At 45.7% G+C, this 13,410-nt stretch overlaps 2 protein-coding genes across 13 annotated transcripts in view; one reads left to right on the top strand and one right to left on the bottom strand.

The window, feature by feature from the left end:
- The window catches only part of MTFR1 (mitochondrial fission regulator 1), a 128,113-nt gene extending 124,287 nt beyond the window's left edge, over positions 1-3,826 (bottom strand). For 4 of the 12 annotated variants that reach the window (XR_010112945.1, XR_008626408.2, XM_008956732.5 and 1 more), the window contains exon 1: positions 999-1,976. The gene's annotated coding sequence lies outside the window, so the exon portion shown is untranslated. Of the gene's footprint in view, positions 1-845 lie in introns of all 12 variants that reach the window. The other 8 variants (XR_008626411.2, XM_063606796.1, XM_008956731.4 and 5 more) reach the window with 6 other exon arrangements.
- Positions 3,827-9,879: 6,053 nt separating this feature from the next.
- The window catches only part of ARMC1 (armadillo repeat containing 1), a 33,421-nt gene continuing 29,890 nt past the window's right edge, over positions 9,880-13,410 (top strand). The window contains exon 1 of the mRNA XM_003831377.5: positions 9,880-11,791. The gene's annotated coding sequence lies outside the window, so the exon portion shown is untranslated. The remainder of the gene's footprint in view (positions 11,792-13,410) is intronic.

The raw sequence follows: 13,410 nt of genomic DNA, 5'->3' as shown, positions 1-13,410 counted from the left end.
CCAAGGAGGGAGGATCGCTTAAGCCAAGGAGTTCAAAGATAGCCTGAGCAACATAAGGAGACCCCATCTCTACAAAGGGGGGGGGGGGGGAAAGCCGGGCGTGATGACGCCTGCCTGTAGTCCCAGCTAGTGGGGAGGCTGAGTCGTGAGGATCGCTGGGGCCCAGGAGGTGGAGGCTGCAGTGGGTAGAGATCCCGCCACTGCACTCCAGCCTGGGTGACAGAGACCCTGTCTCAAAAACGCAAAATAACCCGGATTAGGGGAGCAAGACTGCCCACGTATTGATAATTACTGAAACTGGGTAATGAGTACAGTGAATTCCTTATATCCTTCGTTCAATTTCTCCACAGTTTGAAGATTTCCATAATAAAATGCTGCTGTTGTTAATGCCCAAAGGCCGGCTTTGGGGCTTCCTGCAAACCCTGGTCATGGTCAGAAGATACACTGGGAAGTTCTAGGAGGCGAAAAGCGACACAGCAACCACGGGAAGCTGGTTAAACTTCCCGGCGGATCAGCCAGCGCATTGCTCCTCCCGGACGCCGGCTGGCGGTGCACCCGCGCAGTCCGGCTCCTGAGCCCGTGAAGGGCGCAGCACCCAAGGGAGCCGCCGCGAAGGGCGGTCTCCCCAGGACCGCCGCCTGGCGGCCGGCGCGGGAACCGGGGGTCCGAAAGATGGACCGAAGGTCGGGGGAGGGGGCAGGAGGTGTAGGGGTAGATTGGCGGGTGGGCGAGTCTCAGCCTTCAGGGCAAGTCAGCCGACTTCCCTCAGCTCCTCCGGAGCCCCCGACCCACGCGCCCTCAGCCGAGGCAGTCTCTGCCTCCCGGCCGCGGGGCAAACACTCAACCGGCCCAGGATCCCGCCGGCCTCCCTGCGTTCCCGAACCGAGCTCCTTCAGCTCCTGTTCTGACTGTTTCCAGGGCATCCCATCGCCGTCAGGCCTGCAGCCGACTTCATCACCCGCTAGCCAACCGCTTTTCCGAGTTCCCACCCTACTCACCTCGGCCGCGCGGCAGCCAGCACTCTCTCCGTCTCCTCAGGCTTCTAGCTTGGCTGTCCCGTGGCGTTGCTGCCAATCAGCCAATCCCCGCCCCAAGCCTGAGCCAGGCTGATCAATCAGCTGTTTCCTCAGGCTCGGAGGCGGGCACAAGAAGCTCGGCAGAGGGCGCGGCAACCGCTCCGCAAGCCGGCTGCTGAGAGTCACAGTCGGTGTGCGCACGCGCGGAGCTCTGAGAGGGGCGTGTGCTTTTGTGCGGACCTTGCTTTGTGCCTTCACCGTCCTGCCCTGGGAAGTGCTTTTGTCAGCTTCATGCTTTAGGGGTTTAGGGACACCCACATTCTGAATGTAGCCGCAGATGTGTATTACCTTGAAAAAGGCTGCGAGTCGTAAGCTTTTGTTAACCTAACATGTGGAGCCCATTTCACCCCACGCTGTAGGGACCTGTGTCCACCCGGCAGATCTAATGCCTATGCGGACCTCACATCCGAGATGTTTCTCTTTAGGCAGAGCAGGAGTGCGGGGATTACAAAGTGCCTCATGGATAAGTATTTTACTTTACCATGTTCGGTTCCAGCGTCTGTTCAGTCCGATTCATTTGGGGCACGTGCTTTCTAAAGATTTGAATACTCTAGGACACTCTGGATTTCAAATAATTGTCGTGAAAATATGATTATTACATTTCTAGCTAACTTATGCAGTATAGTAATGTGCGTAGGCGTGATGAAAGATTCCTATGTAGGGTAGGAAACCTGTCCGTATTTTTGTATGGCTTTTGAAGAGGCTGTTGCTGATTGGCTGTCTGTCTTACCCTCCCATTGCAATTGATCCCAGAGGTCGCTGGGCTGTCACTGGATCTCTGATGTTCTTGCCCCGGGTGGCACAAGTCTCTTCCTAGTGAGGGCTTTCCTCCTTCACCCAGAGCATTAACTCATTTACTCAACAACGGCTTGTTGGGGGACAACTATGACAGCAGAAAGGTTGTTAAAAGCCTTGAGCCACGCCCTAAGTGAGCCTACAAGATAACGAGGAGATAACACAAACTAAACAAAAACACAAACTTAATCAAATATTATAATGGAATCGAGGTGGGAGCCTGGGCGCCTCCATAACGTCTCAGGGAATACTTCCTGAGAAGTGAGTGCTTATCTGAGGCTGAATGAAAGAGCAGGAGCTTTGGAGCCGAAAGGGTGGGAGCAATGGACGGTGGCGATTCTGTCAAAGGGCACTAATTTCTTCCTCTGAGATCTTTCCGGAGGGTATTTACTGCTAAGCTAATGAAGCTTGTGTTTCAGGCACGCTGGCTTTCGCCAGCCTTTCCAAAGTCCATAGAGGAACTTTAGCATCGAGTTTACGAGATTATATGTTATTTTCTACTTATTTATTAAAAGGAAAATGTCTTAAAGCACCCCTCAAAGAGGCATGGGTTAAGACCTGTCTTTTTTGTTTTTTTTTTTCCTTTCCAACTTCCCTTCCTTCATACTTCCTTTCATGCTAGATACGCTGGAGTAGCCTTGGACATTTTGGGGATCTAGGTGGGGAAAAGAGAGTTGAATTGAACTTGGGCCACTTCGTGATAAGTTACTGCTGTCTTTCCTGGTGCTGGATTGGCTTCGAGCAAGACATGCTCTGCCAACTCACTCAGTGCTATGATACAGGGATGGGTCCCTTGGCACCTGGCCCTAGAAGTATGTGGCTAGTGGAGGAGAAAGAAAGTTTGAGGCCAGGCGCGGTGGTGCATGCCTGTAATCCCAGCAATTTGGGAGGCTGAGGCAGGTGGATCACTTGAGGTCAGGAGTTTGAGACTAGCCTAGCTAACATGGTGAAGCCCCGTCTCCGCCAAAAATACAAAAAAGCTGAGTGTGGTGGCACGTGCTTGTAATCCCAGCTACTCAGGAGGCTGAGGCAGGAGGATTCCACGAACCCGGGAGGCAGAGGCTGCAGTCAGCGGAGACCACGCACACCAGCCTGGGCGACCAAGCGAGATTCTGTCTCAAAAAAAAAAAAAAAAAAAAGGGCTGGACGCAGTGGCTCACGCCTATAATTCCAGCATTTTGGGAGGCCGAAATGAGCGGATTATTTGAAGTCAGAAGTTCGAGACCAGCCTGACGAATATGGTGAAACCCTGTCTCTGCTAAAAATACAAAAAAAAAAAAAAAAAAAAAAATTACCCGGGCTTCATGGCGGGTGCCTGTTCCCAGCTACTCGGGAGGCTGAGGCAGGAGAATCGCTTGAACCCGGGAGGCAGAGGTTGCAGTGGGCCGAGATCACGCCACTGCACTCTACACTCCAGCCTGGGTGACACAGCAAGACTCTGCCTCAAAAAAAAAAAAAAAAAAAAAAAAGAAAGAGAGTTTGAAATGCACTAAGCCAGAAGCTAATCTAGGGGAGATCTTCTGGTCATCACGCTTCTAAAATTGTAAGCAGGATGCTTTGCTTTTTGTTTTTAATTAACTACTTTAGAATTATTTTAGATTTACAGAAAAGTTGAGTACGTAAAGTTCCTGTCTACTCCTCACCCAGTTTCCCTAATGTTAACATCTTACATTACCATGATACACTTACAAAACTAAAGAGCCAGCCAGGCGTGGTGGCTCACACCTGTAATCCTAACACTTTGGGAGGCCAAACTGGGAGGATCATTTGAGCCCAAGAGTTCAAGACCAGCCTGAGCAACAAAGTGAGACCCCATCTCTATTTTTTAAATAAATAAATAAATAAAAGGAAAAAACAAAAAAACTAAAGAGCCAATATTGGTACATTACTATTTACTAAACTCCAGACCTCATTTGGGTTTTAGTAAGGTTATTTTTCTGTTTCAGGATCTAATCTAAGATGCCACACTGCATTTAGTCATCAAGCCTCCTTAGTCTCCTCTGATCTGTGACCGTTTTTCAGTCTTCTCTTGTTTTTCATGACCCTGATATGACCATGACAGTTTTGAAGTTTGGTCAGGTATTTTGTAGAATGTCCCTCGATTTGTGTTTGTCTGATGTTTTTCTCATGATTAGACTGTGGTTATAGGGTTTGGGGAAAACATCACATGATGAGATGACCTTCTCATCACATTATGTCAGAGGATACATGCTATCACCCCACCTTATTACTGGTGAGGCTCACACATGGTAATATTTGCTAGTTACTCCACTATAAAGATGTATTTTCCCACTTTCCATATTCGTTTCTTTGAAAACAAGTCACTAAATACTGCTCACACTCAAGTGGAACAGGGGATTAAACTTCAACTTCTGGAGTGGACAATCTATAAGCCTTATTTGGAATTCTGTAAGGAAGATTTGTCTTTCCTCATTTATTGATTTATATTCGATCATTTATTTATATAGACATATAGACTCTTGTATATTTATTTTATACTTTGTTTCATAAGTATACTATGATTTTTACTGTTACTCAAATTGTTTCAGCTTTGGCCATTGGGAGTTATTTTAACTAGGTTCATGTGGTCCTTTTGTTTTTTGATTATCTCCTTTTTTCTGGAACTATAAGATGCTCTGTGCTTATCTTGTATTTTTCCTTACCCAGCCCTAAAATCAGCCATTTCTTCAAGGAGTCCTGGAATGGTATTTAGAAACCAAGATTTAGGTACTGGATGATCTCATTGCTACTGGGATATCACTTAATTTATTATTTTATTTTATTTTTTATGGAGATGGCATCTTGCTGTGTTGCTTAGGCTGGCCTCAAACTCCTGGGCTTAACTGATCCTTCTGCCTTGGCCTCCCAAAATGCTGGGATTACAGGCATGAGCCACCATGCCATGCCCAGGATATTGTTGAATTTAGCTTCTCTTATAAGACAGAGCTAGGAAATATATTACCACCTTGTTTTTTAATTCTTTGTTTACATCTCTGTGATAGTCAGCCTCTAAGGTGACCCCCAGTGATCCTTGCCTCCTGGTATTCATGCCCCTTGTATAATCCCCTCTCCTTGAGCATCGACTTGCTTCTAGTGAATAGAATACAGTGAGAATGAAAGGATGTCATTTCTAGGTTAGGTTACAAAAAGATCATGGCTTTCATTCTGTTTGCTCCTTCTAGCTCTCCTTCACGTGCTCTGAGGAAAGACAATGTCATATGTGAGCTGCCCTAAGGAGAAGCCCCTGTGGCAAGAAACTGAGGGAAGCCTCTGACCAACATTCAGCAAGGAACTAAGGCTCTCCTTCCATCAGCTATGAGAAACTGAGTCCTACTAACGGCCATGTGAGCTGAGCTTGGAAAAATAGCCTCTCTCACTCAACCCTTGAGATGACTGAAGCCCCGGCTGACCTCTTGATAGCAGCCTTTTGAGAGATCTGAGCCGGAGGCACCCAGCTAAGCTGCACATGGATGCCTGATGCACAGAAACTATAAGCTAGTAAATTATTATTGTGTTAAGTTGACAACTTTTGTAGAAATGTATTAGGAAGCGATATACAGGACGGGCACGGTGGCTCACACCTGTAATCCCAGAACTTCGGGAGGCCAAGGCGGGAGGATTGCTTGAGCCCAGGAGTACAAGACCATCCTGGGCAACATAGTGAAACCTCATCTCTAGAAAAAAATATACGTAAGGGCTCGGTGTCGTGGCTCACACCTGTAATCCCAGCACTTGGGGAGGCTGAGGCAGGTAGATCACTTGAGTTCAAGAATTTGAGACCAGCCTGGTCAACATAGTGAAACCCTGTCTCTACTAAAAATAAAAAAAATTAGCCAGGCGTGGTGGCAGGCGCCTGTAATCCCAGCTACTCTGGAGGCTGAGGCAGGAGAATCACTTGAACCCAGGAGGCGGAGGTTGCAGTGAGCTGAGATTGCGCCATTGCACTCCAGCCCAGGGGGCCTTGCAAGACACTGTCTTAAAAAAAAGAAAAAGAAAAAGAAAAAAGAAAAAATATACATAAGGTAGCCAGGTGTGGTGGTGTGCATCTGTAGTCACAGCTACTCAGGAGGCTGAGGTAGGAGGATCACCTGAGCCTGGAGAGGTTGAGGCTGCCGTGAGCCCTGATCTCAACATTGCACTCCATCCTGGGTGACAGAATGAGACTCTGTCTCAAAAATTAAATTAAGGTAAATTAAATAAATAAAATTAAATACAAATGACACATTAGACAATTAATACAATTTATGTTTCCTCCACAAGATCAGTGGCTCTCAAATTTCACAATGGAGCTGTTTAAAACTATGTATGCCCAGGCCTCTACATCTGCAGGTCTATTCGGCAGAACTATGATTGTTCTGCATAGCTAGCTTTGGAAACAAATGTGGAAGATTATAGGGCAATCCATTTGGGGATGTGAGAAGAAAATAGAATACTTTTCTTTTTAGTGTATTTGATCCTAGAGTTCTTGACCCAAGTTAAGGGCTCAGTTTTCTTGGCAGAATCTGGAATAACTGAAACTTCGTCTGCCATTTGCAGTTTTTATTGAATAGAAGAGAAAGAAACAGAGCTCTCTTACTCACTGTATGGCCTTGAAAAAGTCCCTTATCTTTTTTGGGCCTCCGAATTCTGAGTAGGAAATTAAAGGATTATAAATGCCATTATTTAGGCAAATAGATTTATTCATTGTTAGATGTATTAGGCAAAAGAAAGGTGACCAAGGCTGATTGTGAGCTTCCTTCATCATAGAGATTTAACAAAATATCAGATTCCCATTAATATTGGTAGACAATGAAGCAGTATACTGTAGTAGAAAGAATATGGGCTTCAGAGGCAGACAGACCCTTGTTGGAAATATGCCTCTGCTAATGACTAGCAGTGTGGTCTTGAGCAAGACAGTCAGCCTTCCAGGGTCTCAATTTCTTGGCTTTCACAGTGGCAGTAGTAGACGGCTCAAAGAGTAGCCTTGAGGACCGATTATGTAACATTTGTCAAATGCTCAAGGGAGTGCCTGGTTTAGCTCAAGGGCCCAATAAATAATAACCATGTAGGATATATAGTCAGCTTGGGTGGTTGCGATCCAGTGGTTAGTGAAGTAGGAACAGACCAATGTCTATGTCAGCCTGTTTCTCATATAAGGCTTAATGACAGCCCCATTTGTTGAGACAGGTTGAATAATCTGCAAAGCTTACAAAGGATCTTTCCTGGAAGTTGAGACCCTTTTCCTCTAGTTCTGTTTTTTCTTTCCCCAGCTCTAATTGCCCCCTGGAGAAAATGTAACACACTGAAATAAGCTTCAGGAGGTTCTGCATTAGAATATAGGAATGGATGGTAAAAGATTATTGGGTAGGACGGTGAAGTGCCCTTCTGAAGGGTGCTTTGAGACACAGTGAGGCTAGATGTGTCTGGGAGAGGCTGGGCTACAGGAGAGCTGGTCAAGACCAGTTAGTGGGCCAACTTCATCTCACCTGAGGCAAGAGTCAGTGATGCATGCAGTGCCCATTGACTTCAAAGCTCCTTTAATTACTAATAAAAGCACATATTGGGCTGGGCGAGGTGGCTCACGCCTGTAAAATCCCAGCACTTTGGGAGGCCGAGGCGGGCAGATCACCTGAGGTCAGGAGTTTGAGACCAGCTTGGCCAATATGGTGAAACCCCATTCCTATTAAAAATGTAAAAAGTAGCCAGGTGTGGTGGTGCATGCCGTAATCCCAGCTACTTGGGAGGCTGAGGCAGTAGAATCACTTGAATCCAGAATGCAAAGGTTGCAGTAAGCCGTGATCACACCACTGCACTCCAGTGCACTCCAGCCTGGGCGACAGAGCAAGACTCCATCTCAAAGAAGAAGAAAAAAAAGCACATATTGTTGGGAAAAGATAACATTTTAATCTGCATTTATTATCTAAATCTCAATTTGAATGAATGTTTTTACCATGGTGCCCAATGAAAAATTGTTGAGCTATTTTGTTTCAGTCATAGACTTTGGGGTATATTTGGTTGTTCTGAGTCTTGAAACAGTTTAATTCTTCTTAGATCAGTGCATAGTGACCAGAAAAAAAAATCTATATCCAAATAGGTTAAAGGATCACCACTTTCCAGAGATTGTGGTATTCTTTTCTATAAACCAGCTCTTGGGATTGACCCTGACCTATAGAGCTGTTTTTCTTTTTTTGAGACAGAGTCTCGCTCTGCTACCCAGGCTGGAGTGCGATGGTGTGATCTCTGCTCACTGCAACCTCTGCCTCCCGGGTTCAAGTGATTCTCCTGCCTCAGCCTCCCAAGTAGCTGGGACTGCAGGCGTGTGTGCCACCATGCCTGGCTAATTTTTGTATTTTTAGCAGAGACGGGGTTTGGCCATTGTCGGCCAGGCTTGTCTGGAACTCCTGACCTCAAGTGATCCACCCACCTCGGCCTCCCAAAGTGCTGGAATTACAGGTGTGAGCCACCACACCTGGCCAGCTACTTTTTAAAACAAGTCCAATGTATCCATTTTTTTTCTTGTTTAACTTTTGGGTTTCAAGTTTTGTTCAAGGTTTCCCTCTGCTTCTAGGTCATATATGTAGTCTTCAAGGTTTGAGTTTTTAATACACCTGGAATTTATTTTTTTGGTAAATGATGTAATATATGGATCCAATTTTATTTTCATCTGGATGGGTAGTGAGAGCTTCAATTTATAAATATTTCTCTTTCTTTAAAAATTTCTACTTTGACATTTTCAAAACTACATATTAATTTGATAGTATATGTATAGAATTTAGGAATAAATACATAAAAATATGTCAGAGCTATGTACTCGAATACATATATATAAAGCTGAAAGTGTTGCCTGATCAAAAAGTTTTGAAATCCACCGTTTCTTGAGCTCTTTAGACCATGAGCTGCTTGAGGGCAGGGATTGTGATTTTCCTTACCTTTGAATCCATAGTCAAGATTGTCTATGGCACATTGTATGCGTTCAAAAACCGGTTGTTAAATAATTAAATGAATGAAACTGCCAGTATCTGAATCATGTCTTAAGCAACACAGCTACTGAGAAACGACATTCCAGTGTCCTGTGGGAAGATACCTGAGGCTAAGAACAAGCAATGACTCACAATGGGAGGTAGTATAACTTCACTGGTGTCAAGCTTAGACATTTTTTTTTTTTTTTTGAGACGGAGTCTCGCTCTGTCGCCCAGGCTGGAGTGCAGTGGTGCGATCTCGGTTCACTGCAAGCTCCGCCTCCCGGGTTCACGCCATTCTCCTGCCTCAGCCTCCAGCTGGGACTACAGGCGCCTGCTACCACGACCGGCTAATTTTTTTTTTTTTTTTTTGTATTTTTAGTAGAGACGGGGTTTCACCGTGTTAGCCAGGATGGTCTCCATCTCCTGATCTTGTGATCCGCCCGCCTCGGCCTCCCAAAGTGTTGGGATTACAGGCTTGAGCCACCACGCCCGGCCAAGTTTAGACATTTTAATATGGGAATACAGATTATTAAAATCTTTAAATACCTCCCTAAGGCTTATAATCCATAGGTGCTTAGGAAACTGGTAATTATTTTTTTGTGAACACACCCCCTGCTTCTTAATAGCAGTCATCTATTCTGTAATGGCAGTGTGCAGGAAGAATTACTTTTCTCAATAATGGCAGAAGCATGATTATATTTAGTATTTATTTATTTATTTTGAGACGGAGACTCGCTCTGTCTCCCAGACTGGAGTGCAGTGGCACGACCTCGGCTTAGAACCTCCGCCTCATGGGTTCAAGCAACTCCCCTGCCTCAGCCTCCGGAGTAGCTGGGACTACTGGCGCCCGCCACCACGCCAGGCTAATTTTTTGTATTTTTAGTAGGGACGGCTGACCGGGCGCGGTGGCTCACGCCTGTAACCCCAGCACTTTGGGAGGCCGAGGCGGGCGGATCACCTGAGGTCAGGAGATCGAGGCCAGCCTGACCAACATGGAGAAACTCCGTCTCTACTAAAAATACAAAAATTAGCCGGGCGTGGTGGCGCATGCCTGTAATTAGGGAGGCGGAGGTTGCGGTGAGCCGAGATTGCGCCATTGTACTCCAGCCTGGGCAGGAAGATAGAAACTGTCTCAAAAAAAAAAAAAAAAAAAAGTAGAGACGGGGTTTCACCATGTTGGCCAGGCTAGTCTCGAACTCCTGAACTCAGGTGATCCACCCACCTCGGCCTCCCAAAGTGCTGGGATTACAGGCGTGAGCCCCCGTACCTGCCTTCCTAATATATCAACGTTAACAAAAATAGCAAGTTTAATTTCCTGGGTTTTTTTTTTTAGTTGTTTTTAATAACTATACTGAAGAAAGTAACTCAACCAAATGGGTTATGTTTAACCTGGCTGTGCCCTTTGGACTTTTTTTTTTTTTTTTTTTTTAGACCGTCTCGCTCTGTTGCCCACGCTGGAGTGCAGTGGCGTGATCTCGGCTAACTGCAACCTCAGCCTCCCAGGTTCAATCGATTCTCCTGCCTCAGCCTCCCAAGTAGCTGGGATTACAGGCGCCCGCAACGACGCCTGGTTAGTTTTGTTTGTTTGTTGGTTGGTTTTTAGTAGAGACAGAGTTTCACCATGTTGGCCAAGCTGGTGTCGAAATCCTGACCTCAAGTGATCCGCCCGCCTCGGCCTCCCAAAGTGCTGGGATTACACGCGTGAGCCACCGCACCCGGCCTATTTGTTTTCTACTTAGCTTATTTTGCTCCTATTTTGAGTTCATTGGAAGCAAGAGGATAACCGAGAACAAGGGAACGGAAAGAAATTCAAGAAGTAGCTGCTTGGTTTTTAAATTCAAGAAGTATAGGAGATATTAGCATTGAATACAATCTGGGATATTTATTGTTATCCACACTCTTTTCCTATTAGAGGACTCTCATATTCCTTCTGACTTTAATACATGAGCTACGTGGCCGAATCAAACTGTTATAGAGAGAATCCAGAATCTGTTTATTGGGGTTATTGACTGCAATGGATACATTATTCTCAAAGATCTGCCTGCGGGTTGAGTAGGTTTGTATTTAAAGAAATTAAAAAAAAAAATCTATGCCTAAACAAAAACTTCAAGTGATTGCCATCCATAAAACAAGTATATAAATCCTTACTTTGATAAACTACATAGAAGATATTTTAAAATATGAATTTGAGAAGATTCTGATAATAAATTCCTTACAAGAAAAAAAAAACTTCTTCCCCAAAATAAATTGCTACTTAAACGAAAACTGTACTTTGCGTCTTTCAAGCTGCTAGGGAGACAGTGGACACCAAGAAGAAATAAACGAAAATCCAAGGAACGCCTAATGTAGTGCTAACGTCCACAGTAAAACACAAAACAAAAAAAATTTATGAATTAAGACTCACAGAAGCGAATAAAATATTAGGTATTGCCTTTATTAGAATTGCAAGAGTTGCTAAAGAAATACTCAATTTGAATTACCGAATGCAGGACCGGAGAAGTCCTGCCGGCCCCGCAAAGCTGGGTATTGAGGTTGTGAAGGTGTGACAGTTTCCCAGCCGGAATCAAATTTCTTCGGTTAGGGCTTGGTGGACGGCGAGTAGTTAGGGCCAATATAGTGTTCCTGGGTCCTCATTGGATCAGTCCCTCGACTCTTAGTGTATTTCCCTAAACCACCTATGAGCGCTTCACTCTAAAAAGACCTTCACTGATTGGATACTTTATCCTCACGTTGGACTCATTATCAGCCAATAGGAGGGCATAAGCGACAGAGGCGTCAGGTCACCTGGGAAGAGTCTGCAGAGCCTTTGCCCGCCAGCGCCTTCGCTCTTTGGCTCCCTGAGTTAGTCCGGTTGTTTGCGATCGCCGCGGCCGGGGCTGCGAACCGAAGGGCTCGCTCCGCGCCGCCTGGGTCTCTACCTCATCCGTAGGTGTGGCCCTGATGGTGTGGCAGGCTCTGGACTCCTAAAGCTCTGGAGCGGTATGTGGGGTCCACGGGCGGCAGACAAAGCAGTGGAGCCGGGAAGGCCGCGGGAAGCGGCCCCTGTACCGAGGCAGCGAATCCGCCTGGGAGGGGCGCCCCGCCTGCCTCTTGTCAGATCCAGTAGTGGGTCCCAGTGAGGCGCTTTAGCACGCTCTACCCCCACGTGTCCCGTGAATCTGTTAGCTTTGCTCATTTCTTCTTTGTCCCCCCTCACATCTGACTTTTACTAACCCCAGTATTATTAATGGGTGTCATCTCATCTTTTCATCTCTCCAGGTCATTCTTTGGTAACTTTCTGTTAGTTTTGTGCACCTGCGTGTCTCCTAAGAGCGGAAAGACATAGTTGTGTTAGGCTTAATTCAAGAGAGACCAGTGTTCCCATTTTTATATTTAAGACTGTGTTTTGGGAGGGCGGGGGTAGGTATTCGTGCAGTTAGCAACTCCTTTCGTGATACTTAGTGCACTGAAGTGTCAGGGCAGTGCAGAAGGTACCTCCAACACCTGGCAGGACAGATGTCCCCACATGAGCAAGTAGTATTCTGGTTTGGTAATTGCTGGTGTTTGATTTTACCATTTCGCGTTCTTACTTTAATCTGATAACCGCTGAGGATTGTTATGTGAGATAACTGAGGCTCTAAGAACTTAACTTCTCAAAGTTACAGTTAACTCTTCGAGTAAGGGGAAAGTCAGATTTAATATCAATGCTTATGTTATTTTTATCAAAGCCCACCTAACTGAATAAGGATTTAGGTTAAACGTATTCCCTCTGCATCTCTTGGCATGTGAGAATTAAATCTTTGAATTGAATGGTGAATCTTGACTGTACGAGAAGGAAAAATCTTGCAGGCATGTGCCTAATTACAGGTGTCTCACATGTATCTTCTAACTGCTTGCTTCTCAGAGTGTGACAAGTAGCATAGGCCTCACCTGGAAGCTTGTTGGAAATGCGGAATCTCAGACTCTCCCACCTACTGAATCAGCATTTGCTTTTTAACAGGAACCTTTAACTGACCAGAGTGCTCATTAAACGATGAGAAGTATTCTTTGTCATAGAATGATTTGTTTGTCCAAGTTGAACTAAACAAGAGAAAGTAAAGGTATAAAAAGTCTTTTCACATTTTCATCATTTGTTAGTGAGGCTATGGTCTTTATTTTTTATTTTTTATTTTTTGAGACGGAGTATCGCTCTGTCGCTCAGGCTGGAGTTCAGTGGCGCGATCCCGGCTCACTGCAACCTCCGCCTCCCGGGTTCAAGCGATTCTCCTGCCTCAACCCCTGGAGTACCAGAGGCCTTGGCCTCCCGAAGTGCTGGGATTACAGGCTTGAGCCACTGTGCCTGGCGTCTTGTAGAGTTTTATTTTATTATTACTATTATTATTATTTTGAGACGGTATCTCGCTCTGTTGCCCAGGCTGGAGTGCAGTGGCACAATCTCGGCTCACTGCAAGTTCCGCCTCCCGGTTTCACGCCATTCTCCTGACCCAGCCTCCCGAGTAGCTGGGACTACAGGTGCCCCCCACCACGCCTGGCTAATATTTTGTATTTTTAGTAGAGACGGGGTTTTACTGTGTGGGCCAGGATGGTCTCAATCACCTGACCTCGTAATCCGCTCGCCT

This window comes from Pan paniscus, chromosome 7 (genome assembly GCF_029289425.2).
Source record: "Pan paniscus chromosome 7, NHGRI_mPanPan1-v2.0_pri, whole genome shotgun sequence".
Lineage (NCBI taxonomy): Eukaryota > Metazoa > Chordata > Mammalia > Primates > Hominidae > Pan > Pan paniscus.
The sequence above is the reverse complement of the archived record's forward strand: the minus strand, read 5'-3'. Positions and strand labels throughout refer to the sequence as shown.